The 25,672-nt window shown below is 43.9% G+C and overlaps 1 protein-coding gene and 1 pseudogene across 17 annotated transcripts in view; one reads left to right on the top strand and one right to left on the bottom strand.

Moving 5' to 3' along the window:
* Positions 1–25,672, bottom strand: part of RBFOX2 (RNA binding fox-1 homolog 2) — a 272,690-nt gene that overhangs the window by 235,398 nt on the left and 11,620 nt on the right. The window lies entirely within an intron of this gene.
* On the top strand, positions 22,675–22,989 carry LOC125107386 (40S ribosomal protein S21-like; annotated as a pseudogene).

Raw genomic sequence — 25,672 nt, forward strand, 5'->3', positions numbered from 1 at the left:
GGGTACCTGGGTGGCTCAGTCATTAAGCATCTGCCTTCAGCTCAGGTCATGATCCCAGCATCCTGGGATCCAGCCCCGCATCAGGCTCCCTGCTCTGCAGAAAGCCGACTTCTCCCACTCCTACTCCCCCTGCTTATGTTCCCTCTCTTGCTGTCTCTCTCTCTCTCTCTGTCAAATAAATAAATAAAATCTTTAAAAAAAAAATTAGCCTGATTCCTCAAAGTCATCAAAAGCAACAAACAACTCCAAAATTCCAATGGCTAGACAGGAGGTATTTCAGCCCTAAAGGCAAAGAAGAAATAGCATTTTAAAAAATAATAAGGGGCACCTGGTGGCTCAGTCCACTGAGCACTCCCTTAGGTTCAGGTCATAATCCCAGGGCCCTCCCCCGCTGTAGGTCTCCCTGCTCAGTGGGAAGCCTGCTTCTCCCTCTCCCTCTGCTGCTCCCCCTGCTTATGCTCTCGCTGTGTCAAATAAATAAATAAAATCTTTAAAAATAAATAAGTAAATAAGTAACGGCCTGCTCTTTCTGGTTACAATAACCAAATTTTCCTACCTGCTTTGGGTCAGCCCCTAGCAAATTAACTATCACGCCATCATGAAGGGCCGTGTGATCTAAGAGCAGTGACTCCAACCAGACACCCCCACGGAGGAGACAGTGATTACACCAGATGGAGACTGTGTGCCCATGTTCTACGTTACAGATCATAATTCAAGAGTTTGTAAGTCAAGCTTCTAAGGGTCACAGATAGAAAAGAGCCTCTAATTTCCAAATGCTTAATGACAGGCACTTCTAGAAATCAGGTAATATAAAGACCTACCTGCTATTTCTTTTGTCAAAGAGCAAATAAGACTGCTGCTGATCAACTTTAACAAAGTAGAAATGGGGGACATCCTCCCAGAATAAGAAAAAATTTTATTTGGTCAATTTGGAGCAATGAGGATTTAAAAAAAAAAAAAAAAAAAAAAAAAGAACCTCCCCAAACAATGTGAATGGGCAGCCAGAACTGAGAAACATGGTCCACCTAAGTTTTGAAACAAACTAGCTAGGGCTGCTTAACTAGTGAGATAAGGGTAATATATTCAAAGGAGGTTGTGGCCTTTGCATATGACAGTTTGAAATGAGTATCTCCAGCAAAAGACCAAACATTACTCAGTGATCATTCACCCTGAAAATCTGGGACATGTATTCTATACAGATAAGGTTCTTTCAGTTCTAAAAGCCTATAATCTGTCCAACCATTAACGATCCATTAAATACTGGGCCAACTATGTATCAGGCACTGTGCTAGATGATAGGAATTTACAAAGAAAAAGATCAAAGCTTAGTCCTTACCCTCAAGAAACTTACAGTTTGGTAGGAATTCAAGGTAAAGAGGCACTTAAAAGACAGTGAGAGAAATGCTAGAAAGGGTAAAGTGCAAGGAGCTGTGCTAGCAGTTAGGAGAGTTCTAAAGCCCATCTGCGATATTACGCATAAGGTTTCCAAAGAAAACTGACCTGTAAACCAAGATCGCAAAGCTGAAGGATAGTGTGTAAAAGGTGGAAAGAGAACCATTCCAGAAATAACTGCCAGTAAAGGGGCAGGCTCTGTGCATGAGCGGGTCAAGCGTTGGAGATGAGGCAGGAACTGGGTCACCAGAGCCGCCTGACAGGACTAAAGGGCACTGATACGATCAGAGCTGTTTCAGATGATCACTTCTAAGAAGTGCGATGCAGTGACTCGGGATGGGAGGGACATCAGATGGGTAAGCGGCAGCACCGGTCACTGAACTACACAACAGCAGAGTTTTGCCAAGAGGGTGATGAGGAGAGGTCAAGCGCGGAAATGGTGGCTTCGCCATGACTATGGGGCCCAAGTGAAGATGCCCACCAAGCAGCTGGACACAGACACATGAAGCGCAGGAAGGAGATCTAGGCTACGGATAACAATTTGGAAGCTGTCAATATAAATCTACCTTTGTGTGTCTTTTACACAAAGATACACAATAGATGATATTGTGATATATAAAGATTAGATAGATAGATAGATAGATGATAAATAAAGCCTCCGCTGTGCATAAGCTGGCCCAAGGAGAGCACATGTAACAGAGGAAAACGCCTAGAACAGAATCCTGAATAATGGCAATTCTAAGTGGAGCTAAGAAAGGGACTAGGAAAAGGTCCTGAGGGGTGGGAAGTGCACTTTAAAAGGATGGTGCCATTAAAAGGATGGTGCCAGGGCGCCTGGGTGGCTCAGTGGGTTAAAGCCTCTGCCTTCGGCTCGGGTCATGGTCCTGGGGTCCTGGGATCAAGCCCCACATCAGGCTCTCTGCTCTGCGGGGAGCCTGCTTCCTCCTCTCTCTCTCTGCCTACTTGTGATCTCTGTCTGCCAAATAAATAAATAAAATCTTTAAAAAAAAAAAAAAAAAGGATGGTGTCAGAGAGGCATTTCAAGGGCAGGAATACCTAAAGGATAGCCACTGGACTTAGCCACAGGGGTTACTGGTGACCTTGGGGGAATGGAGTTTAAATGTCATAGCTGAGGAAGAAACCAGACTGCAGTGGGTTCAAAGGATACAGACAATTATTTCAAGAAGTTGATTTGTAGTTTATAGAAGGGAGAAGAGTAAAAAGCAGCTAGAGGGTAGAGGACACTAAAGGACTGAATATGCCAGATTTTATTTAAGTTTTATGAGAGAGACATGTATAATGTTGATAAGAAAAGATACACAAAGGCAGATTTCGGGGCACCCGGCTGGCTCAGTCGTAGAACATTGTGACTCTTGAGCTTGGGGTTGTGAGTTCCTGCCCCACAAAGGGTAGAGAGATTACTCAAAAAAAAAAAAAAAAAAAAAAAAAAAAAAAAATCTCTTAAAAAAAAAAAAAAAAGGTAGACTTAAAAATCTAGGAAAGAGATTGGAACAGACAGTTGATAGGGTTAATGGCAGGATGTGAAGGCTTCCCAATCCAGTAGCTTCTGTTCCATCTATACATTAAGAAACCAAAATTCTTACTTAAGTGAAGGGAAAGTGAATGCAGAACAATGACAAACATTTGAAACAGCCTTAGTGGCAAATCCCCAGGATGGGTCACTCAAAAACACAGAGGTTGGGGCGCCTGGGTGGCTCAGTGGGTTAAGCCTCTGCCTTCGGCTCAGGCCACCATCTCAGGGTCCTGGGATTAAGCCCCACATCAGACTCTCTGCTGGGCGGGAAGACTGCTTCCCCCTCTTTCTCTGCCTGCCTCTCTGCCTACTTATGATCTCTCTCTGTCAAATAAATAAAATCTTAAAAAGAAAAAAAAAAAAAAAAAACCGACAAAGGTTGCCAGGCAGGAGTCAAGGGTCCAGGAAACTTTGGAAACCATGAAGGCAGACAGCCGTATCCATCTAGGCCTAGGGTTTTGCTAGGTAGGTAAAACAAAATGAAAATAAAGAGAGAATACTGGCCAAAGAGCAGTTTAAGCAAAGAACTGTGAAATCTAAAAAAGAAAGGGAGGGAGCAAAGACGGGAGGTTCACAGGAAGGGAGAGAGCACAGAGAGGTCCAGCACAGTGGACTTCTCCATGACACTGAAGACGCAACGCAGTGACAGTCACTGAACAAGAGCACTGGGAGGGCACTGAAGAGAAGATACGATCCCTCCCATCTTTAAATTTTCAGAAATGAAGCAGTTCCAGATGGACAAGACAGAGGTTGTGTCCTTAGAACAGGAGATACAAGTGCCTTGCGATTGCAGTCAGGGAAGAGAAGCGGACTTCTGAAGAACAACGAACGGAGAGGACCGGCCCACTGAGGTGCGGGATCAGTCCTCCACACAGACCCTGGGGTCTCCCGTCTCTGATGACAATAAAGGAAGAAAGAAAGCCCACAAACCAGCGCCACCCTTAGGTGGTTTGGGGTTGCGGTTTTTGTTTCATTTTTGTTTTTATTGTTTTTTAACAAGGGAGAGAAGCAAGGTAATGGACAAATGACAGCACTGAGCAAGGGAAGAGGGTTGATGAGCCAAACTGTAAGAGCTTTTAAGGAGCAGGGAATTTCGCCCAAGGGTAAAAGATTAGACAGGTGTACTGGAAAGGAGGAGGACAGGATAACAACCTCCCTAAAGTAGCAAAACAAAAAACCACCAGGTAGGAGGGGGATGGAATATCCTCAGAAAGAAACTGAACTTAGTTAAGAGGAAGGGGTAGAAATAATGCAGTGAAAACGCTGAAGATGAGGAAAACTGTACTACGCAACAGGAAAAATGGGACAGTCTATGAGGGGTCGGGCCGCTGGAAGGTCAGGTCAGGAGAGAGAAAACACAGCCCGGCCTGAGATCACAGGAGAATACAGATGACCACAGCTGCTTGGATGCTGACCAAGGAGTGCAGAGTTGAAAGGGATGACTGGTTTGGCTACTGCAAGGAAAGAGAGGAGAGAAGAGAGGAGCGGAGGGAGAGAGGTGAAGGAGAGAGGAGAAGAGGGGGGAGGAGAGGAAAGAGGTGAGGAGAGAAGAGAGAAGAGGAAAGGAGAGGAGAGGAAAAAGAAGAGAAAAGAAAAGGAAAAAGAAGAAAAAAGAAAAACAGAAAAGGAAAGAGAAAAGAAAAGAATCCCAAGAGTTCCTTAATAGAAAACCGGCACCGGGCAGGACTTGGGCCTTTTGATAGGAGTCAGCATCAGCCGGGTTTAATCGATCCGGAGGGGCCAGGGTCAGCCAAGACAGGGCTACTGGAATCCCACAGGCTCCACCCTACATAAAACAATGGCAGCCTCTGGTCTCTGGAGAGAGGGGGGCGCCCTCAGGCTCCGCGAGGAAAAAGCCTAGAAGACCTGCCGGGCCACAGCAGACAAGAACACGGAGCCGTCAGTCGTGACCTGGGCCGCGCTGACCGGAACGCGCACCAGTCAGGCTTCCGGTACGGGACCAGTGACTGAGCAACCAGTACGTAATGGCAAACAAATAATGAGAGGCTCAAGATTCAAGAAGTCTCGTGCCTCTAATAAAAAGCATTAATAAGCTAAACAATTACGCTGCTACAAGTCTAACATATGTAACTGTTCCTGTGCTAAGTGCCTTGCGTGCAGTATCTCATTAGTTTTCACAACTCTATGAGGCAAAAACTATGATTACATTTTACAGATGAAGGAACTCAGCCTCAGAGAAATTAAGACACTTGTCCAAGGGTATAAATGTATTAAAGCAGCAGAGCCGGTAGGAGTCCAAACCCCAAACTCTCCGTCACCACGCTCTGTGCCTCTCGCGGTGCCAGCAGACACCGCCAACCTTTCTAAGCACACGTCCTCTTGAACACACAACTCCAAATGGCTGCTGTCGGGCAAAGCACAAAGAAATAAAAGGCTGGTCCTCAAGAAAACGAAGTCCGCTTAGAGAGACAAGAGATACACACACACGCGTGCGCACGCACACACAGGAAAGCAACAATCCAAAGACTACACTTAAGTACCAAGATTATGCTAATGATAACAAGGGCTGAGAAGACAACGAGCTTTGACAGATTTTTAATTTTCAGTCCAAAGAAACGAAGTGTCTAAGAACCCATTCATCGAAGCTTTCAGATGTCTCAAATGGAAAAGATAACGTCAAATTCCTTAGCAAATGCCTGAGTAAATCACAGCGAGATGCCAGAAAAAAATGAAGTCAAGTGGTCTGAAACGAATACCTGCTTCCTGAGTCCTGAGCCCATTCTTTTTTTTTTTTTTTAAGATTTTATTTATTTGTTCGTCAGAGAGAGAGAGTGCACACAAGCAGGCAGAGTCAGAGAGAGAAGCAGGCTCCCTGCTGAGCAAGGAGCCCGGATGTGGGAATCCATCCCAGGACCCCGGGATCATAACCTGAGCCGAAGGCATCGGCTTAACCAACTGAGCTTAACCAACTGAGCCCCCCAGGCGTCCCTCTTGAGCCCATTCTAATCCAACCACTTTCCCATATGTGCCTTGTTTCCTTGACCTGAAGCTCTCTTCTGATGGAGACCAGACAAAAACTGGCCCCACTGATTATGTCCACCGGCTCCCGTGTCCTGTAGGTCCTGCCTCCCGTGTCAATCTCAACTTCGGAAGTTTGAGGCCGAGCCAAAACTCAAACAGCTACAGGGAGGGGAGACATGCACGAGCCCACCTTCGGACGCCCAGCCCCAGTCTGCTTCCACACTCCCGTCTAACAGGACCTTAGCTCCCACGCTATAGTTCAAGGTCCCGAGTGCAACATTTCTGTCTCTGCCTCACACGCCTCCTCACCCCTCGCCCCACCTTCACTCGGCCTCCCAGACAAGTGAACTTACCTCCATTTCCCTTGCAGTAGAAAACAGAAGGATACCCTGGCTTTCCTTTCAAACCTCTCTCAAGGTAGAATGAGATATACAAATTAGTTCTTAAGTGCTCTGAATCCTCATTGAGAGAACATGACATGCATGTAACAGTAACACATTGACCATGGAATACCCAAACAGCCTTACTCCTCTACTAAAAAACCAACTGAGGCACAGAAATGCCACACATCAACACAGGCATATACCAGCGTTTAAAGCTCAAGCAAAGCTGGAATCAACCTTGCCTCCCCCAGCTCTCTGCACCACCAAAAAAAAGACAATTTTGATCATAGGTCAGAGCTGGCAGCCTCAAAATGAATAAACCTGTTCCAGATAACACTGCTGAAGTAGCAGGGGCAGGGGAGTCAGACTTCAGCCACTGAACTCTGATATTTCTAGAGGCGGTCAGTGAAACACAGGTACACTAATGGGAAAGCAGCAGAAAATAGGGAGGCATAGCAGTTTCCAAATAGGTCCACAAATTCCTTTATACTACTCCCTTCAAGAAGTGGAGCTTAAAAAAGAATAATAAGTGACACTTAATTCTCCTCCCCTCAAGAAGAATTAGACTCAGACACTTGCTTCTAACAAATAAATTAAAGCAGAAATGACAGGGTATACCCACACACTCCATCATGAAAAGCATGCAACTTCCCCTTCACCGGCTCTCTCCCTTACTCGATCGCTCACTTGATCACTCACTCTAAGGGAAGTCAACATGAGGTAGGGAAGACACTCAAGGAGCCTAAGGAGAGGTCCTTAGGTTTCCCACCAACGGCCAGCGAGGAACCTACAACATGCCGACAGCCGTGAAATGAACCACTTTGGAATCTCCCAGCCCCGGTTTAGCCTTCGGATGAGTACATCCCCAGCAACAGCCTCACTGGAACTTCATGAGGGATCCTAAGCCAGAACCACACAGCTAAGCTGCTATCAGATTTATGAACCACGGAAGCTGGGAGATAATAAATGTCTGCTGTTTCACGTCTGTAAGCAGAGGGGTCATTTGTTGCATAGCACAAGAGAACGACTATCGACAGCACGTGGTTGTACACTGGGTCCTGAGTCCCAAAGTATCACTTGGGTTCTGGGAACAGACACTACCAGAGAGGAGCACACTGGGAGTTCAGTAACCTCCTCTTCTCCCTGGAGCAGTGATGGCTAACAGAAATATAATGAGAGAAGAAATACGGGCCATACGTAATTTACAATTTCCCAGTAACAACATTTGAAAAAGAAATTGGCAAGATAAATCTTTTTTTTTTTAAGATTTTATTTATTTGACAGAGAGAAATCACAAGTAAGCAGAGAGGCAGGCAGAGAGAGAGGAGGAAGCAGGCTCCCTGCTGAGCAGAAAGCCCTATGTGGGGCTCGAACCCAGGACCTGGGATCATGACCTGAGCCGAAGGCAGCAGCTTAACCCACTGAGCCACCCAGGCGCCCCAAGATAAATCTTAATGTACCTTTTTTGCACTGAGTTTTTAAAACCCAGTATGTATTTTGCCCTCGCAGTGCATCTCAATCTGGACTAGCCATATTTGAAGCCCAGGATAGTCACAGGTGGCTAATGGCTACTACGTATTAGAGGAGGCCTAGAGAATTTTTTTCTGCAGTTTGTTACCCTTTTAGAGATATGAGTCCAGAGCTCAAAGAGGTAAAAGTAAAGAATTTTTTTTAATGCCTAAGGAATTTTTTAACATTTTCTTTACTGAGATACATCATTTGTATAGGTTCCCAAGCTAGGAAGAAGTGGCCTTCGTGGAAGGAAAGACGGAGGGAGGGTAAGGGCAGTGCCTGCTGTTAGGAACTGGAGAGACCACTTTGAAAATAAGAATCAGGGCGCCTGGGTGGCTCAGTGGGTTGAACTACTGCCTTCGGCTCAGGTCTTGATCTCAGGGTCCTGGGAGCCAGTCTGGTGTCGGGCTCTCTGCTCAGCGGGGAGCCTGCTTCCCTGTCTCTCTCTTCCTACTTGTGGTCTCTCTCTGTCAAATAAATAAATAAAATCTTTAAAAAAAAAAAAAAAAAAAGAATCAGAGGGAATACAGAGAACATCACCTGCACTTTTTTTTTTTTAAGATTTTATTTATTTATTTGACAGAGATCACAAGTAGGCAGAGAGGCAGACAGAGAGAGGGAGAAGCAGGCTCCCCGCTGAGCAGAGAGCCCAATTCGGGGCTCGATCCCAGGACCCTGAGATCATGACCCGAGCCGAAGGCAGAGGCTTAACCCACTGAGCCACCCAGGCAGCCCCGCATCACCTGCACTTTTAACCAACACTTCCCTCACTGTGCACTCATCTACCCATTTCACACAGCCCTACATCCATCTGAAAAGGAAAGCTACAGTTTGTTCCGAAGCGTATCTGGAAGGAAAAGAAAAAAAAAAAAAAAAGGCAAAGTAAAAGAACATTTGGCTTTCACAAAAACAGTTCTCCTCCAGCTAACACATTTGCCTCCCCTCCCCGGTGATGTTATCTTCTAAGATCACTGCTGTGAGGAGGAACAAATCAAAACCAGAGCCCTGGGCAGACAGTAATCACAAGCAAACCTCCAGTGCAACCAGAGGCACCCTTTTTCTCCTCTCCACTCCTACTGCTTGAGAAGCTAGATTCAGGCCACTCTGGAAAAAAGTCAGTTGTGTGAGTCACTGCAGCCATCCCAAGGGGCCTGGGCAAAATCCAGAGGACAGCTGGAAACAGCTGTTGTGAGATCAACTGCAACTGGGGGGGAAGGAGGAAAAAGAGAATGAATTCATAGTTTATTACACATGATCCCATTCTGGCCTCAGAAAAGCTGGTTTTTATTTCTCTCCCAAACAAAAAGTTGCTTCTCCCTTCTTACTTAAAATTCTTTTCCTAATGAAGGAAGCAACAACAGATTCACCACTCAAGCCCCCGAGACCATCACCCAGTGTGGGATACCACTCCCACTGTGTGTCCCAGGGGAGGGTAAACAGGAACCCACCAGGTAAGAAAAAATTATTAAAGAACAGCAGTAAAGGCAGACACCTTTGACTTGAACTAAACTCTTTAAAAAAAAAAAAATCACCAGGAAATATGAGACTGCTGAAATTTAGCAGAGAAAGGGCCTCAGGGAAAGGAGTTCCACTCTCATTCCTCGCACGCTAACGAGGTTACAAGCACGGTCCATTAAGGAAAAAGGAAGATATGCCTGAGAGTGTTTCCTTGCAGGACCAGAGGCAACCAGTCTCTAGACTTCTAGTCTGCCCTCCTGTTAGCCAAAAGAATGTCAGTCTTCACACATCAACCCTAGAAATCCTGCAGAAAGGTGGCTGACGTCTGGTCCAGATATTGTACTAAAACAATGAGCTGTGTAACAACAGCTACCTTTCCCACACAAGAGCTCCTCAGAGTGTGATAAGCGAGGGAAGAATGGGGATTTCCTGGCACCTGACACAAACTAGTCTAACCGGGCTCTGGTAATATGAGACACAAGGAACTGGGAAGCATGCTCCTCGCCAACGGGTCTCAGCACACCCAGACAGCCACGCTTGAAAACCCCGTGCCTCCAGGTCCGGTGGCTTCCATCCACACACACTCCACGGTGCTCAGCTGTGGATTCGACATCATTCTAGACACGCACGTGGTAGAAGCAGTCCCCGTTCCTCAAATTCACCAGGGAAACCACCTAAGAGAACAGCAGAGTTGCTGCCTTCACAAAAGGTCTAGAGAGATCTTTAAAAGCCGGTGAAAAATCCCTCCAACTCTCCCCCCGCCCCTCTGCCATGGGTGACACCGTTCCTCAAGTTAAGATACGAAGGTTCAAATCTCATTGCCCTCCCTTCCCCAAAGTGCTGTTTTTCACTACAAACTTTAGTTATTTCTTCCACAAATGTTTAAGTATTTACTATATTACATCATATAGAGGACCTCTTGCAATGAACTTCCAAAGCCGGCCGCTGGAGATCCTGCCAAGGGCAGAAGGGACTGCGAGATGGGGAAGGAGTGCAGAGGAAAGTCTGAGTCAGCTTCCAGGGCCAGAGGAAAGTTTCCCTTGGCCTCCCAGGTTTAAGATTACAATAATTAATGACAACTTGTAAAAGTCATAAAAACTTTTTCAATCGCCGGAGCTTACATCCTGGATCCCTTTATTTTTTTCTCCTCTATGTCTCACCTTTTCAAGTGTCCAGCAAACCTAGAAAAACAACTGTGGTACAATTCCATCCGAAATCCAGTCTTGCTCACCAACAAATCAGCAAGGTTTAGGACCCTTTACCGCGTTTCACATCATCAACTTAAACTGTTCAATTTAACTCTGGCTGAGTTTATACACCATCTACCCAACTAAACCAAAAGCCTTTACGGATCCATCCCCTGGATTTTACTCTTCCTGCCCAAACCCCCTCACACTGAGTAGAATCTAGAACAACACCTCTTGGTTAGCTTTTAATGTATGTAAGAGTGCAGGGATGAGACAGAGAGACTGGGTCTAAAACGTGCAAAATGAGGAAGCAATGAGGGACACCTGGGTGGCTCAGTCAGTTAAGCGTCTGCCTCAGCCCAGGGTCCTAGGATTGATCCCCGAGTCAGGCTCCCCACTCAGTGGGAAGCCTGCTTCTCCCTCTGCCTGCTGTTGCCCCTGCTTGTGCACAACCTCTCTCTGAAAATAAATAAATAAAATCTTAAAAAAAAAAAAAAAAAAAAAAAAGGTGAGGAAGCAATGAAGTTGAGTCTTTCCAAAAGAAGGCACGCCCCAGAAACAAAAAAAGGGTTGTTTTTTTTTTTTTTATCAAGTCTTAGGACAAGATGACATCCGAGGCCCCTGCATCTCCTCACAACAGCCAACTTCTGCATAACACAGCTCAGCAGCCAAAGCCACTTACACTTTCATCCCCTTTTCCTCCAGAAAGTACTTCTGATAACCCCAATAACTTCCTTTCCAATGAGCCCATGGTGGCTGGCACTGCAGGGATAACCAGCAAGGATTTTAGTAAGTCTAGTCATCTGTGTTGAAAGGCAACTTGAGGAAGCCAACAGATAAGCATGTCCTAGGCCCAGCCTCGGGGTGGGGGGCCCACCGGGTTGAAAAGGTAAGGAGGCTGTGAGAGGAATTTACCACCAGCTGTAAGGTCAGACTGTATTCAACTTAGTATGTTCATGGTAGTAACCATACTATTTCCTTCAGAGTTTTTATTTTCCCAACTGAGGCAACAAGAAAAAAGAACCATAATTACCGTCTAAGGGCAAAGTACAAATTGCTTTTTAAAAAAGTAAGTAATGGAGGAGCACCTGGGTGGCTCAGTCGGTTGGGGGGGAGAACTCTTGATTTTGGCTCAGGTCATGATCTCAGGGCCATGAGACCAGTTGAGCCCTGCTCAAGCAGGGCTCATTGGGCGTGGAACCTGCTTAAGATTCCCTCTTTCCCTCTCCCTCTGCCCCTCCACCCTCTAAAAAAATAGTAAGTAACAAAAATAATTGAACCTTAGACTGCAGAGGGTCTGGTCACGTGAGAATTTTAGTTACCTACACATTGCTAGGTGCATACTATCATCCATGCCTAGCACACAGGGAAACCCTAAGAGGGAAGCAGTGGAGTAGCCCAGCCCAGATCTTCACAGGAGACAGGTATCCACAGGCAGAAGCTAGTCCTCTTAAGGGTATAACCTGTGGGGAGAAGTTGTCTTAGACATAAAATAAAAAAAACACACAGGAAGGCACTATTAACTTCACAGATTTAAAATCTAAAAGCAGGAAATGCAGAAGTTACAGTTCTTACAGAAATGCTAAAACCCATACACAATATTTAAACACAGAATTTTAGACCTGCAAAAGGGACTGATTGCTAGACAATAAATCAGTATTGTAAGAACAATTCCAACACACCACTTGTGTCCAAGGAGTTCAAAGCACCTGGCCCTAAGCATTATGTATGTGTGGCATGTGGAAGATTGAAGCTTTGACTTTTGCTCTTTAAGATTTGTGCTAATTCACAACTTTGTATTACACTTATCTTTATTCTAAGAAGGAAGGAAGGAAAACAGAGGGATGGAGGGAAGGAGAAAAGGGAGAGGGAATGAACAAAGGTACCCAAAATGTGTTTCACCTCCTACGATACGAAAAATGCATTCCACTAAGGGTCTCAGCTATACCTTCCTTGTGTCTGTTTTCCTATGCTTTTCCTTAATCTTCTCTAGGGCCGTTTTGGGTTTTGTCCACAGTCCTGGTTTCTCTCTCTGTCCCACTTTGTGCCTTTTGCCTATCTTCCTTCCATGTCGGCCTGTCAACCTCTTTATCTCTTTCCCTATCCCTGTCCCCTACTCACATCTCTACACAACACAAAAGTAAATTTCACTCAAAAGCAAACAAATGTGGGGCGCCCGGATGGCTCAGTCAGTTAAGCACCTGCCTTGGGCTCAGGTCATAATTCCAGGGTCCTGGGATGGAGACCCGCATCAGGCTCCCTACTGGGTGGGGAGCCTGCTTCTCCCTCTCCCTCTGTTGCTCCCCCTGCTTGTGCCTGGTGCTCTAATAAATAAATAAAATCTTAAAAAAAAAAAAAAAGGCAAACAAATGTTATAATTGAAAGTTCCTTACAATGTTACAAATCATCTGATCTGATCCTTCCAGTTTAGGAAACTGAGGCTCTGAGAGATTACATAACTTCCCTGATGTCACAAAACTAAATAAACAACAGAAGTGAAACTAAAATCCAGGTTGTTCCATTAAAATACTAAAAGAAAGCACAGAAAGCTTTTGTTTTGTTTTGTTTTTTTTTTTAATTTATGTATTTACTTGAGAGAGAGAGAGAGCACACAACACAGGGAGAGGGAGAAGGAGAAGCAGACTCCCTGCTGATCAGGGAGCCCAATGCAGGGCTCGATCCCAGGACCCTGGGATCATGACCTGACCTACTGAGCCACTTAGATCCCCTAAGAAAGTTATTTTAAAGCTCAGAGTGTAGAAGCTCTTTCCCAGGAAAAAAAAAAAAATCCGAAATTTTGAAAATACTTTATATATTCAACTACATTCCAAAACACATGTAAACACATACATACTTGTAAGCTACAAACAAATTCAAAGGACAATGACAAAAGGAATGGGAAATTGTGCATCATGAATGACAGGAGCTAATTTCCTTAATGCATAAACATTATCAATTAAAGAAAAATTCTTTAATTCTTTCAAACCTGAGTTCATGACAAAGAAATACAAATGAATTTGAGGCATTTAAAAAAAAAAAAAAACCCTTATATTATAGACATAAAAAAGATCAAGACACCATTTTTCACTTAAGACTGTTGAAAATCAAAGTATGGAAACAGTTTGCCAAGAGGACAGGTAAAAGTCACTCTGCTTTGCCATTCACAGGAGGACACAATTTTGGAGGCTGCCTGGCGATACCTATAAAAAATTTAAACATACCTGCCCTTAGAAACCAACAATTCCACTTCTCAGAATCTTTTCTCATGTACTTACCTATGTGCACAGAGGAACACACATAAAGCGGCATTGCTTATAGTAGCGAAAGACTGGAAACAATCTACATGTCTAGCAACAGGAATGTTTAAACAAATCATGATTTTAAAAAAACAAAAAACTTTCTATGGAGTACTATGTGGTCATTTCCAAAGAATGAGGTTGATCTGCATAAACTGAAACAAAATGTTCCCTAAAACATTCCGTTCACTGAAAAATGAAGAGAAGACTTTAGGTATATAAAGGAGTACGCATCTCTAAGTACCTAAATAAACAGAGTTCCTCTAGAACAGAACAGAAACTACCAAAGCTTCTATCACGCCAACACTCCAGAAGGAACTCTAGGACTCTTCCAATTCTGTAAAAAGCTAAGTTCTTCTCCGCTACTAACATGCAACAACCTTCTTCCAAAGACTCGTCCCTAATACCTCTCCCTGAACTCCTGAACCCTATACAATGAAGCTCTCTGTTCCTGCTCAACCCCTTCTTTGCCAATGCCATTACCTGGGCTCCTGGCAACCTTTTCATAGCCTTACAGCTTTGAATTTTTCTTCACTCTCAGTATTTCTCTATATTAGCATTAACTCATTTTCCCCATAAACCTGCCCTATAGCCTTCCAAAGCCTAAAAGCCACTACTAGGACTGGCACTGTCTTTGTTCTCCCCACTGCTGCTTTTCCACCAATTCATTAATTTCTCATCAAACCCTTACTGGGTGACAACTGTATACCACGTATATTATAGTAAGAAGTCAAAAAGAGAAACCTGACACCTGGTCCCTGTTTTAAGAAATGTGCAGCCTAGGACAAATGTTCCAAAGCACACCTCAAAGCATCCAAGAGAAGGAAAGAAAACAGATGCAGGGGAGGCACCCTAATGTCCAAACCGACAGCTCTGGCTACCTCTAGAGAAGGAATTGCAGGTGGTGGTCAAAGTCACCACTGGCTTTACCTGTTTGTTTCTGGGTTTTTTATTTGTAAGAATATATTTACATATTAATTTATAATTTAAAATAAACTTTAAAAAGGAGGTGATGTCTAACTACTCTTTACGTTCCTAACGCCTACTAGCACGCTGTCTTGCATATAAGCGGAGCTCCATAAACGATCACTAAAGAAAAGCACAAATGGATGTGCAGAGTTCTACAGAGCAGAGTGGAAGGGAGGAAAAACAATCAAATTCTGTTGCCTTTACTCAACAAAGGTAATGCGGGGTTTGTCTACCTTGGCACTACTGACTTCTCAGATTGGCTCACTCGTCATGAGGCAGCTACCCTATGTGTTTTAGGGTGTTAAACAGCACCCATGGCCTCTACCCAGCAGACACCAGCAGCACCGTGACAGCCACAAAAATCAAAAACGTCTCCAGACATCACCAAACGTTTGGGCTAAAATCTCCCCAAGTTGAGAACAACCGAGTTAAACTGCCATGACCTTCTGTCAACCCGCCCAATGATCCCAATGCTTAGTCCCCAGTGATGTCAGTCCTCGGGCTGACAACCCTTCCAAAGCCTCCAAGTTCAACTATTTATTTCCAATGGGCTTTCCTCCACCATAATCATCCATCTGATAACTATTCCTTGGGAATGGTCACTACCCAAACTCTTCCAACATCAAGATCTCAAATTCGTATCACAAGCTCCTGTCCTTCGTCTTCGCCCACCGGCTTACTGCCCCTGAACCTGTCTGTTCCGGCTTCCCTGTGCCCCACCCAGGGTAACAGGCACTAGGCTACACTCCTGCACTTCTCAGTACAGTCTGATAAAGAAATCATCAGGACCACCTCAATTCAAGCTGCCCCTTAACTGAGACTTAATAATCCTTTTATCCCACTTTTTGAGGAATTCTTACCATACTTTGCTTCAACTTTCTCTCCTCTCCTCAAGGTGCCAAGAACACCCTGCCTGCGGGCTACCTTTCTCCCCGAACTGAAGGAAGGAGGTCCTAGGACCTGAGCTTAGTCACCTGCCTTCTCCTTACCTCCTAGACATTTGGTGCTCAATAAACAGGTGTTCGATTCAGAAAGGAAAAACATCATGGCTTTACATTTAAGAGTGCTTTCTACGAGGGGAGAAAAAGCTCTAAATCTCATTCTAATTCAAGATTTTATTTTGCAACTCTAAGCAACCTCAAGGAAAGTCGACATTGCCTCTCCAGTTCTCAAGCTATCCCCGCCAATCGACGGTACACGCCGCTGCTGCAAATGGGTCCTTGGGGTCATCATTAGAGCACAGAGAGGTGTGAGAATGAAGAATAAAATGTAAGTGCCAACGGTAACCGGCCATACCACAAATAACGAAGTGCCACCCGTAACTGTGAGTGACTCTCGACGCCAGATCTCGGGGAGAGGCAGAGGAGTACCTGAACGGGCTAAAAGACCATCGACAGCAATCCCACATGCTAAAGACCCATCCCTTGGTTCTCTGTGAAGAATGAGCAATATTTTCCGAGAGTACAACTGCTCTGCAACAGGACACAAGGACTTCAAGTCGTTAATCAGCAGAAACCATGGTACAATATTTTTAGAATTAAATGTCCCGTTTGCACCCACCCTAATGCCTTCCGCAGGTACAAGCTTACTGTCAGAAGAAACAGGCAGCATACACATTTCACTTAAAGAACCTCGAAGTTCCTATCGAATCGAAGGCATAACGCTTTCCACCAGCTTTTGTCCCATGAGATAATTATGGAATAAGAAGCCTGGCAAAAGCTTTGGCAAAATAGAGCCAATCATTTCTCAAGACATGTTCTAAACATTTTTCTTGACCTTCAGCTTATGGTAGCTTAGACAAGTATCTTAAAAGCATTTCTAGTGAGCCATTTTTGGTAACTTGGGAGCAAAATTATTTTTAGCTAAAAAAGTTTATTTCAATCCCTCTCCCATAACTCAGAAGCATTTAACCAGGTTTAGTTCAAACTTTCCAGAATAATTTTTCTTTAAGTGAATTCAAAGCACAGAGGACGTCCCAGCTTCAAAGGAGAAACTTTCTCCTTAAGAGGCGCTGACAACCAAAATGGGCTAATATACAAGATATGTAAAAAACAGAACAAAACACAAAAATCACTTGCCTACCTGCCATCTACCCTGGTATAGTGTGAGATCAAGCACATTAACATTCATAAAATTTTTTGGACGCCTCTGACCGACAAAACATTGTTGTTACAGCATTCCAAACTATGAAGAACAAAATGCGTGCCTGCACGGTAGAAAGTACGTCACATAAACTTAAATGTGATGAAAGGGAACATCAAGTTCAAGTTGTTTCCGTGCAGCACTCAAACCGTGATTCCAAACAGAGAGAAGGCCTCTTCAAAGGTGAAGGCAGCTGCAGAAAAATAAGGAATTCTGCTAGAAGACAGGTCAACCACATGCATACAACATTAACCAAATACAGGTTTTCTTTGTTCTCTCTTGTTTTTCTTCCATGAACAAAGAGCGTCACTACTCCACCTACCATGAGGTTATGTTCCTTGAGCGGTGGGAGAATCCAATCACCATCACCATCACGTCAACTTCAAGAACAACGGTATACATGATTGCAGGAGGACAGCAGTCTGTGGGTGAACCAACCGCCCAAGACTTTGGAAAAACCACTATCCTCACGCCCTCCGTTCCCACCCAATGACCTACCTGTGGTTCCTCTCTCACCTTGTCCTTGCACATGCTGCCACTTCTGCCTGGAATGGCCTGTCCCTCCCTCTCCTCTCCCTGCCTAGCCCCTACTCACTCACTCAGTCCTCAGCAACAGCTCCTGCAGAATGTTCTTCCTGGGCCCATGCCACCCAGCTGGATAAGAATCTCTTTATTATGCTCCCATAGAAACACTGCACTCATTCCTATCAGGGTACAGAAGCTCCTCTATTACCCCAGGTTGGGTATGGAATGAAAGGCTGTTCCTAAGTCCACTAGTCCATAAAATTCCAATGTGAAAAAATCCAAGTAACCCACTGGGTGTCCATCTAGCGAGGAAACACTGAAGAAAAATAGCTTATGGTAATGGTTTTAACTTGTTTTATTTCTCCTCAACTCACTTCATGACTTGCCCTTGCCTCTTCACAATTGTCTGTGTTGTCGAAGAATTCACCCTGTACAAGTATTCACCTATCACTGCTCACATGACTTCCATTTGAAATCGTGTCTACATTTACCCACCCCATCGTATCAGCATTGTGGTTATAATCAGAGATTTTAGCCTTATGGAATAAGACACAGTTAATAATAAATATAAGCACCAGCAACACCCTATATACTAATAAACAACATGACAGACAAAATTAAAATGGCCGTGTGCCACCACCGGCACTATTTTTTTCTTTGTGGTAAGCAGAATCAGCACACTTCGGCTCTATCTAACACACGACTTCATTTTTCTATAAAAATTAGCAAATTCAATTACAAGTAAAACAGCTCCTATACTTACTCCTACATCATTTTAATAAATTATTTTTAAAACAACACGAGCATGTAACAGAAAACTCTAAAGGCACAAAAGACTACAGTAAGTCTTCACCTATACCCCTACTTCTCTGTCACTTAATAACCCTCCCCAGAGACAACGCACTATCGGAATCTTGTGATTCCCAGCAAAGAGAGTGTGTGTACAAGAATACATGTTCTTCATTATTATATTAATAATATAGTATTATTATATTATCTTTATTAACAGCAGCAAACTATACACTTTTCTGCACCCTGAATTTTTACACTTGATGTATTTGAGTCTTCTGTTTGTTCATGGAGAGCTGTCTGATTCTCTGTAATAACTGCATGATATCCCATCCTACGAATGTACCTTATTTTAGTTCACAGATTTCCTGTTGAAGAGCATTTTCTTTTGTTCAATGGTTTGCTACTTCAAGTAATTTTGTAATGTATATTCTCACGCACAGATGCAGAAGTATCTGTTGGATAAATTCCTAGAAACAGAGCTGCTGAGTCAAAGAATACACGCATTTTACATTTTAGCAGATATTGCTAAACAGCTTTTCACGAAGGGTATGTGGCTTTTCACCCCACCAGCAACCTGAGTACCTACACACTTAGCAATACATTGTGTCTCTAAATTTTTGTTTCAATGTATAGTCGGTTCCAGAAACCTCCCATGATACTCTTCACAGGTTCCATTATAATGTTCCTTTTACTCTGCAGCCCCACGGTCTAGCCTATTGGATGCATTTAAATGTTGTTAAATGAATAAATGAAGCGCCAAGCGAAAGAGCAGGGGCTTTTGGGGGGTCTGCCTGGCTGAGGCAGAGGAGTGTGCAATCTTGATCTCAGGGTGGTGAGTCTGAACCCCATGATGGGCAGAGAGATAACTTTAAAAAAAAATAAAAAGAGTAGGGGTTTTTGCACAATGAGAGGTATACCTTTTTTTTTTTAATATTTTATTTATTTATTTGAGAGAGAGACAGAGATCAGGAGAAGGCAGAGGGGCAGAGGGAAAAGGAGAAGGAGAAGCAGACTCTCCCCTGAACATGGAGCCTGGTGTGGGGCTGGATTCCAGCCAGGATCCTGAGATCATGACCTGGGCCGAAGTCAGATGCTCAACCAACTGAGCCACTCAGGCACCCCGAGATTTACCTTTAATATAAGGAAAAATGAAAGTGACTTAAATATCAGCAATGTTTCCCTTGTAGAAGGGGGAGGTAGGTAAGAAAGGATGGATCAATGGATAGATTCTGATCTAAAATAGTTTCTCCTGGGGGGTTTAAAAATCAAGAAATACTTGCCCAAAATAAAGTATTATCCTACCTTAAAGATATATAGCCTATCTTTAAAATTTCAAGAAAGCAGAGGGCCTCCCATGCAACTCCCAAAGGAACAGTAAGGTTCTTTCTCTGAAACTGCCATGGGATCCTGAAGCTTCTCACATTATTTTTCTTACCCAACCTTCCAAATAATGGACTCTCATCGTATACTGTACACAATCACAGAGTTGGTTAACATTTCATTCATTTGCTTCTGTACAGTCCCTGGCATTGTGCTAAAAATCTTTCAGGGGATACAATAAATCCTGAACTCTGCGCTGTCACTGGTCAGCACATGTTTGCCATGGTCTCTGGTGCCTCTGCTTGGTGCCACAACCATCATCATAACAACCAGTGACACATACAGTGTTCGTCATGGACCAGGCACTCCTCCAAACCCATTTTACTGTACACACTCACTTAATACTCACAACAACTTTGCCAGGAGAAACTATTTTCCCCATTTTACAGATGAACAACTGAAGCACAGAGGAGGTAAGTAACCTGCCCGAAGGACACACAGATAAGTAGGTAAACAGACAATTTGAATCTAAGTAGTCTGATACCAGAATGCCTTTTAATCCAGGATCTTAATACAATGTGATAATCACTCTGATAGAGTTGTGCAAAGAGTCTATGTTCCAGAAGTACTAGGCTTTGACATATATTCAGTGTATACCTCTATCAGAGCAACTATCACACGGCATGAAAGTTACCGGTGTACACATCTACTTCCCCACTGCAAATTCAAGTCTTAGGCATCACTGTGCCTGACGCTACCGGACTCGATAAAATCTTTAACTGGGTTTTAAGTTAAAAGACTGAATAATCTCATTTCTATTGCTTGGGGTAGTACTTCCTATTTTCTATGTTGGTTCTCCTTCTGCTCCTGTGTGTCACCATTTCCTAAGACCCATCTCCTCTAAGGCAAGATCTGCCTCTCAAACTGCACTGCTTGCCTAGAGATGCTGGCCAAACCTCTCAGGCTGCCTTGGGTACACTGTTGGGAGTCCTGAAACACCAGACGGACCCGCACCACCATTCCTGCTGGGCCGGGCACTGGCAGTAAAGCTCCTACCCCCCCACCCCACCCCCAGCAGCCACCAGTACGGATCAACGGCTCTTATCAGGAACATGGGAGTAACCTGAGCCACCTGCCGACCCATCTCTGGACTGCTAAGACAGGCGCTTTCTGCGATCGGGTTGCACAAATGCCTGGAAACCTTATACCAGGTAGGAAGGAAGAAGCAACAGGGGAAACAACAGAGCATCTGGTGCCCCGCCTGCTTCCATTCACTGCGTGGGGCCAGAGACTGAGCAGGCCTCATTCACTCATGGCAAAGCCTTGGGACCATAAAGGCTGTTTGGTGAGATTCGCATCGCCATATAATGGAGGTCGGCATGCATCTAGAGTGCAAGACACATCCTCACTGGCCTCGTTCTCCAACCGGCTAGAATGCTACCTCCTCTCTAACACCCTTGAGGAGCCAAAGGTCCACTGCAGAAGCTAACTACGAAAAGCACAGTTTTACTTCAGACCTTTAAATGCATAAATCTCTAAAGGTTAACAGAGCTAGACTCAAGCCTAAGCATGCAATCCTTGATGCCATCTTAATGTCTGAATCAGAATCCACCATCTACTAAACAGGAGAAAAGTATTCTGTGTTTGTGGAACCGTATCTCTTTACTCCCCATCAGGTCTCAGTGGGAGAGTGGTCATATCCCAATGGTGATGACCATTCCCTCAGTCCTGGACTGTCAACAAACGCAGTGGTTATGTGAAACCAACAGCAATTATGGCTGCTGAGACACAAACACCTACTAGGAACTAAATCTTCCTTTCTCACAATTCAACACCAAACTTGGTTCATTGACCAGCCTCCTGACAGCAGTGACATTCAATCAGGATAAGCTGGACATTCTGGATGCATCTGGTATAGAAAGTGTCATACCAAATAAAATCACACTGCAGTTAGAGTCTATGTGCAATGACTCAAGGCAAATCCTGAGTATCATTACTAACTCAATGACAAACAGGATATCTGACCCAAAAAGAGCCCTTCTAGTGGATAAGGACAGGATGGGGAGCAGCTGACTGGGACAGGTGGAGAGCTAAGGACGCCTATCTTTTTTGCCCAAATATCTTTAAAGGTATCCTCAGTCAGAGATTTGTAGGGTATTCACAAGAGAGACTGGAGATGCATATCAGGTCTCTGAAAATAAAAACAAGAAACATTAAAAAGAAAGATTAGGTTTCTGACCCCATGAGTCCATGAAGACTCCCACTTTCTGAGGTCTTGTACTAATCAGGGTCAGCCTTACCAGAGACCTTTAGACTTAGTTTTATCTCAGTAGCCCAGGACAGAATAATCCTAATTCCAGAAACCTAATTTAAAAAAAAATCTACAAAAAATGTTCTGATCTCCAAATACAGAGAAAAAGAAAAGCAAAGTACAGGGAGCATGCATATTAATACCACCATTTGAGTTTCTAAAAGGGAGTAGAGAAGATATTATGTAGGTACTACCTCTGGAAGGATAGCCAGAAAACTAACCACAGTTACCTCCAAGGAGAAAACTAGGTAGTTGGGACAAGGCAGAGACTTTTACTTTTTTCCATCTTTTGAATCATTCACCATGTGAATATATTCTATGCTTAAAAAATAAATGACAAGCCGGGGGAGGGGGTATACTCCATGTAAGAAATTCTCAGAGAAACTGTACCAGAATAGTAAGAAAGATGAAGAAATGAAAGATTCTAGTTAGCCCTAAAGCCAAGGTCTGAGCTTACTGCTTGCCGTCATACACAGTCTCTGAGCCCGAAATAACTGAAATGAGCACATCATCTCCCTTACCTGATTGAAGCAGGGAGCTGGTAGGATGACTTCTAGATGCCTTCGACCCTCATTTCATACTACCCACCATTATCAATCCAGTGATTTATCTACTGCTGATCTACTAGCTGATAGCAAAATTACAGATGGGATAACTTTGAGGCAAATAACAAGCAAACAATAATAACAAATTACCATATACACAGCAACTAACTATCCCATTGAACCTCCCCCAAATATGAAGTACAGGAAAGTGAGATAAACACATGAAGCTTCTAATACAATGCGTGGCACATACAGGCACACACCAAATCTTAGCAAAATCCCAATTCAAAACACTGGCCACTTTCTGTGCTCGTGGTGGTAGCAGAAGGCGCGCCTTCGACATGCAGACCGATGCCGGAAAGTTTGTGGACCTGCTCATGCCGTGCCTCGGGACATGCTCTGCCAGCAATCACACCATTGGCACCAAAGACCACACTCCCCTCCAGGTGATCGTGGCCAACAAGGCCACAGGCAGGTTCAACTGCCAGTTGAAAACCTAGGCTATCTGTGGGGCCCTTCGCAGGATGGGTGAGTCAGACGACTCCATCCTCCAACTGGCCAAGGCCGACAGCATCATTTCAAAGAACTTCTGACTGGAGAGGATCATGGATGTGGAATATTTGTTATAAATAAATAGTAAACTGGAAAAAAAAAAAAAACCCACTGGTTAGATCCAAATTACTGAAGAAACTGAAGTCTGTGTTGACTTCTACAAGACTCAAGAATTACTGTAATTACATGAATTACTGTTAGGTAATAGACAAAATACTTTCAATATTAAATATATGTCACGTGAAGACAATGAAGTTCATGTTCAGTATTCATTCTTTCTCAATCATACCCTTTGGTCTGAGGAGCACAAGGCCCAAAGGAAAAGGCACTGAATAAAGAGCCACAAAATCAGGTAGAAGCATCAGTTTTGCTACTTCCTAGTCATGAGGCTTAATGAAGTATATCTTTACCATATGAAAAATAGGAAAAAGAATCACCTATCTTTTGGGGTTGTTGTAGGGAATAAACAAGAACCTATATCAAAGCATTTTATACACTATAAAACATTACATAAATTTAATTACTGTACATTTTGTACCATTTTAGTCACCAAGCTACAAATGCAAAGATGGTGATTACAGAAAAAGCAACAAAAATTATTAAAGAGATTTTTTACAAATAAGCCCTATAAAGGCTGATTTTTTTTTTCCAGCAAACATTTACTGGCTTCTTATTATACTATTTCCCTGACATTCATGGAGAAGCTGAAGACAGAAAGACTAAGAGACTGTTCCTGCCTTTAAAGAAGTCAAGGGGCAGGGCGCCTGGGTGGCTCAGTGGGTTAAAGCCTCTGCCTTGGGTTCAGGTCATGATCCTGGCGTCCCGGGACAGAGCCCTACATCGGGCTCTCTGTTCAGTGGGGAGCCTGCTTCCCTTCCTCTCTCTCTTTGCCTGCCTCTCTGCCTAACTGTAATCTCTGCCTGTCAAATAAATAAATAAAATTAAAAAAAAAAAAGAAGAAGTCAAGGGGCATCTGGATGGCTCAGTCTGTTAAGCATCCGACTCTTGATTTTGGCTCGGATAATAATCTCAGGGTCCTGAGGTTGAGCCCCGTGTCCAGCTCCATGTTCCTCTCAGGGTCTGAGATTCTCTCTCGTTCTCCTTCAACCCCGTCCCCCCATGCTCGTGCTCTAAAAAAATAAACTTTAAAAAAAAACTGGGGTACAAAAAAATAAGGCTTGATAATTACAACAAATATGGCTATTATATACTGAACACCTATTATGTGTCAGGCCATGAATAAGCACATTCTATATATCATCTCCTTCAATTCTTACAGAATATATTTTACAAGGGAAGAAGCTGAGGCATAGAAAAGTTAAATAACTTCGCCAAGATCACACAACTGTTATACGGAAAAGCTAAGGCTCCAACTCAGCTCTGCCTGGCAGCCTATTCTATGTTTTATAATCTTGGAGCGGGAAAAGCTTTTCTAAGCAGGGGACACACGCGCACGCATTTGCGCATGCACAGCAGAACCAGTTCCTGAAAACATCAGGAGACCTTATTACATTAAAAAAAAAAAAAATCGGGGCGCCTGGGTGGCTCAGTGGGTTAAGCTTCTGCCTTCGGCTCGGGTCATGATCTTGGGGTCCTGGGATCGAGCCCCGCATCGGGCTCTCTGCTCAGCAGGGAGCCTGCTTCCCCCCCCCCCCCCCCCCCCCGCCGCCGCCTGCTATTCTGCCTACTTGTGATCTCTATCTGTCAAATAAATAAAAAAGATCTTAAAAAAAAAAAATTAACCTTCGGGTATCTGGCTAGCTCTGTCAGTATGGCTTGCGACTCTTGATCTCAAGGTTGTGAGTTCGAGCAGCCCCACGCTGGGTGTAGAGACTACTTAAAAATAAGAAAATCCGCCGGGCGCGGTGGCGCGCGCCTGTAGTCCCAGCTACTTGGGAGGCTGAGGCAGGAGGATCGCTTGAGCCCAGGAGTTCTGGGCTGTAGTGCGCTATGCCGATCGGGTGTCCGCACTAAGTTCGGCATCAATATGGTGACCTCCCGGGAGCGGGGGACCACCAGGTTGCCTAAGGAGGGGTGAACCGGCCCAGGTCGGAAACGGAGCAGGTCAAAAATAAGAAAATCCAAAAATAAAAAAATAAAAATAGAAATAATTTTTTAAAAAATCTTTTTTTTTAAAGATTTTATTTATTTGACAGAGAGAGATCACAAGTAGAGAGAGAGAGAGAGAGGAGGAAGCAGGCTCCCTGCCTAACAGAGAGCCTGATGTGGGACTCGATCCCAAGACCCTGAGATCATGACCTGAGCTGAAGGCAGAGGCTTAACCCACTGAGCCACCCAGGCAGCCCTTTTAAAAAATCTTAAAAAACAAAATTACCTTCTGATATAGTCATTGAAAGTAGCAGTATGCAAAGGCACCAGTTTGCTGGTGTCTGTGGGGAAAAAAGGAGAAGATAACACAAGAAACAAAAAACGGGGGTTAGCTGTTTAGTGAAGGGGTACAGGGCACCTGGGGACAGATGCTTCACTAAATACATTTTTATAAATGTAGGGTTGCATCTGCTTATGAAGTAATATGTGATAGTTTCAAATTTTCAAATTTTGTTTAACTCTATTTTGTTTCAAATTTTGTCCAAATTTTGTTTAACTCTATTCCAAGTGATTTGATTTTTCTTTTCTCAGCAGAATGACACCTATTCTCCTCTCTCAAAGAGCCATCGATGGAACAGCCTGGGACACTGAATTACACAATTTCCTCACCTGAAACAGGATGCTGGACCAGTCAGGCGTTTCTCTTGTATTGGAACTGATACT

The sequence above is a fragment of the Lutra lutra genome, chromosome 8, assembly GCF_902655055.1.
Source record: "Lutra lutra chromosome 8, mLutLut1.2, whole genome shotgun sequence".
NCBI classification, from domain to species: Eukaryota; Metazoa; Chordata; class Mammalia; order Carnivora; family Mustelidae; genus Lutra; species Lutra lutra.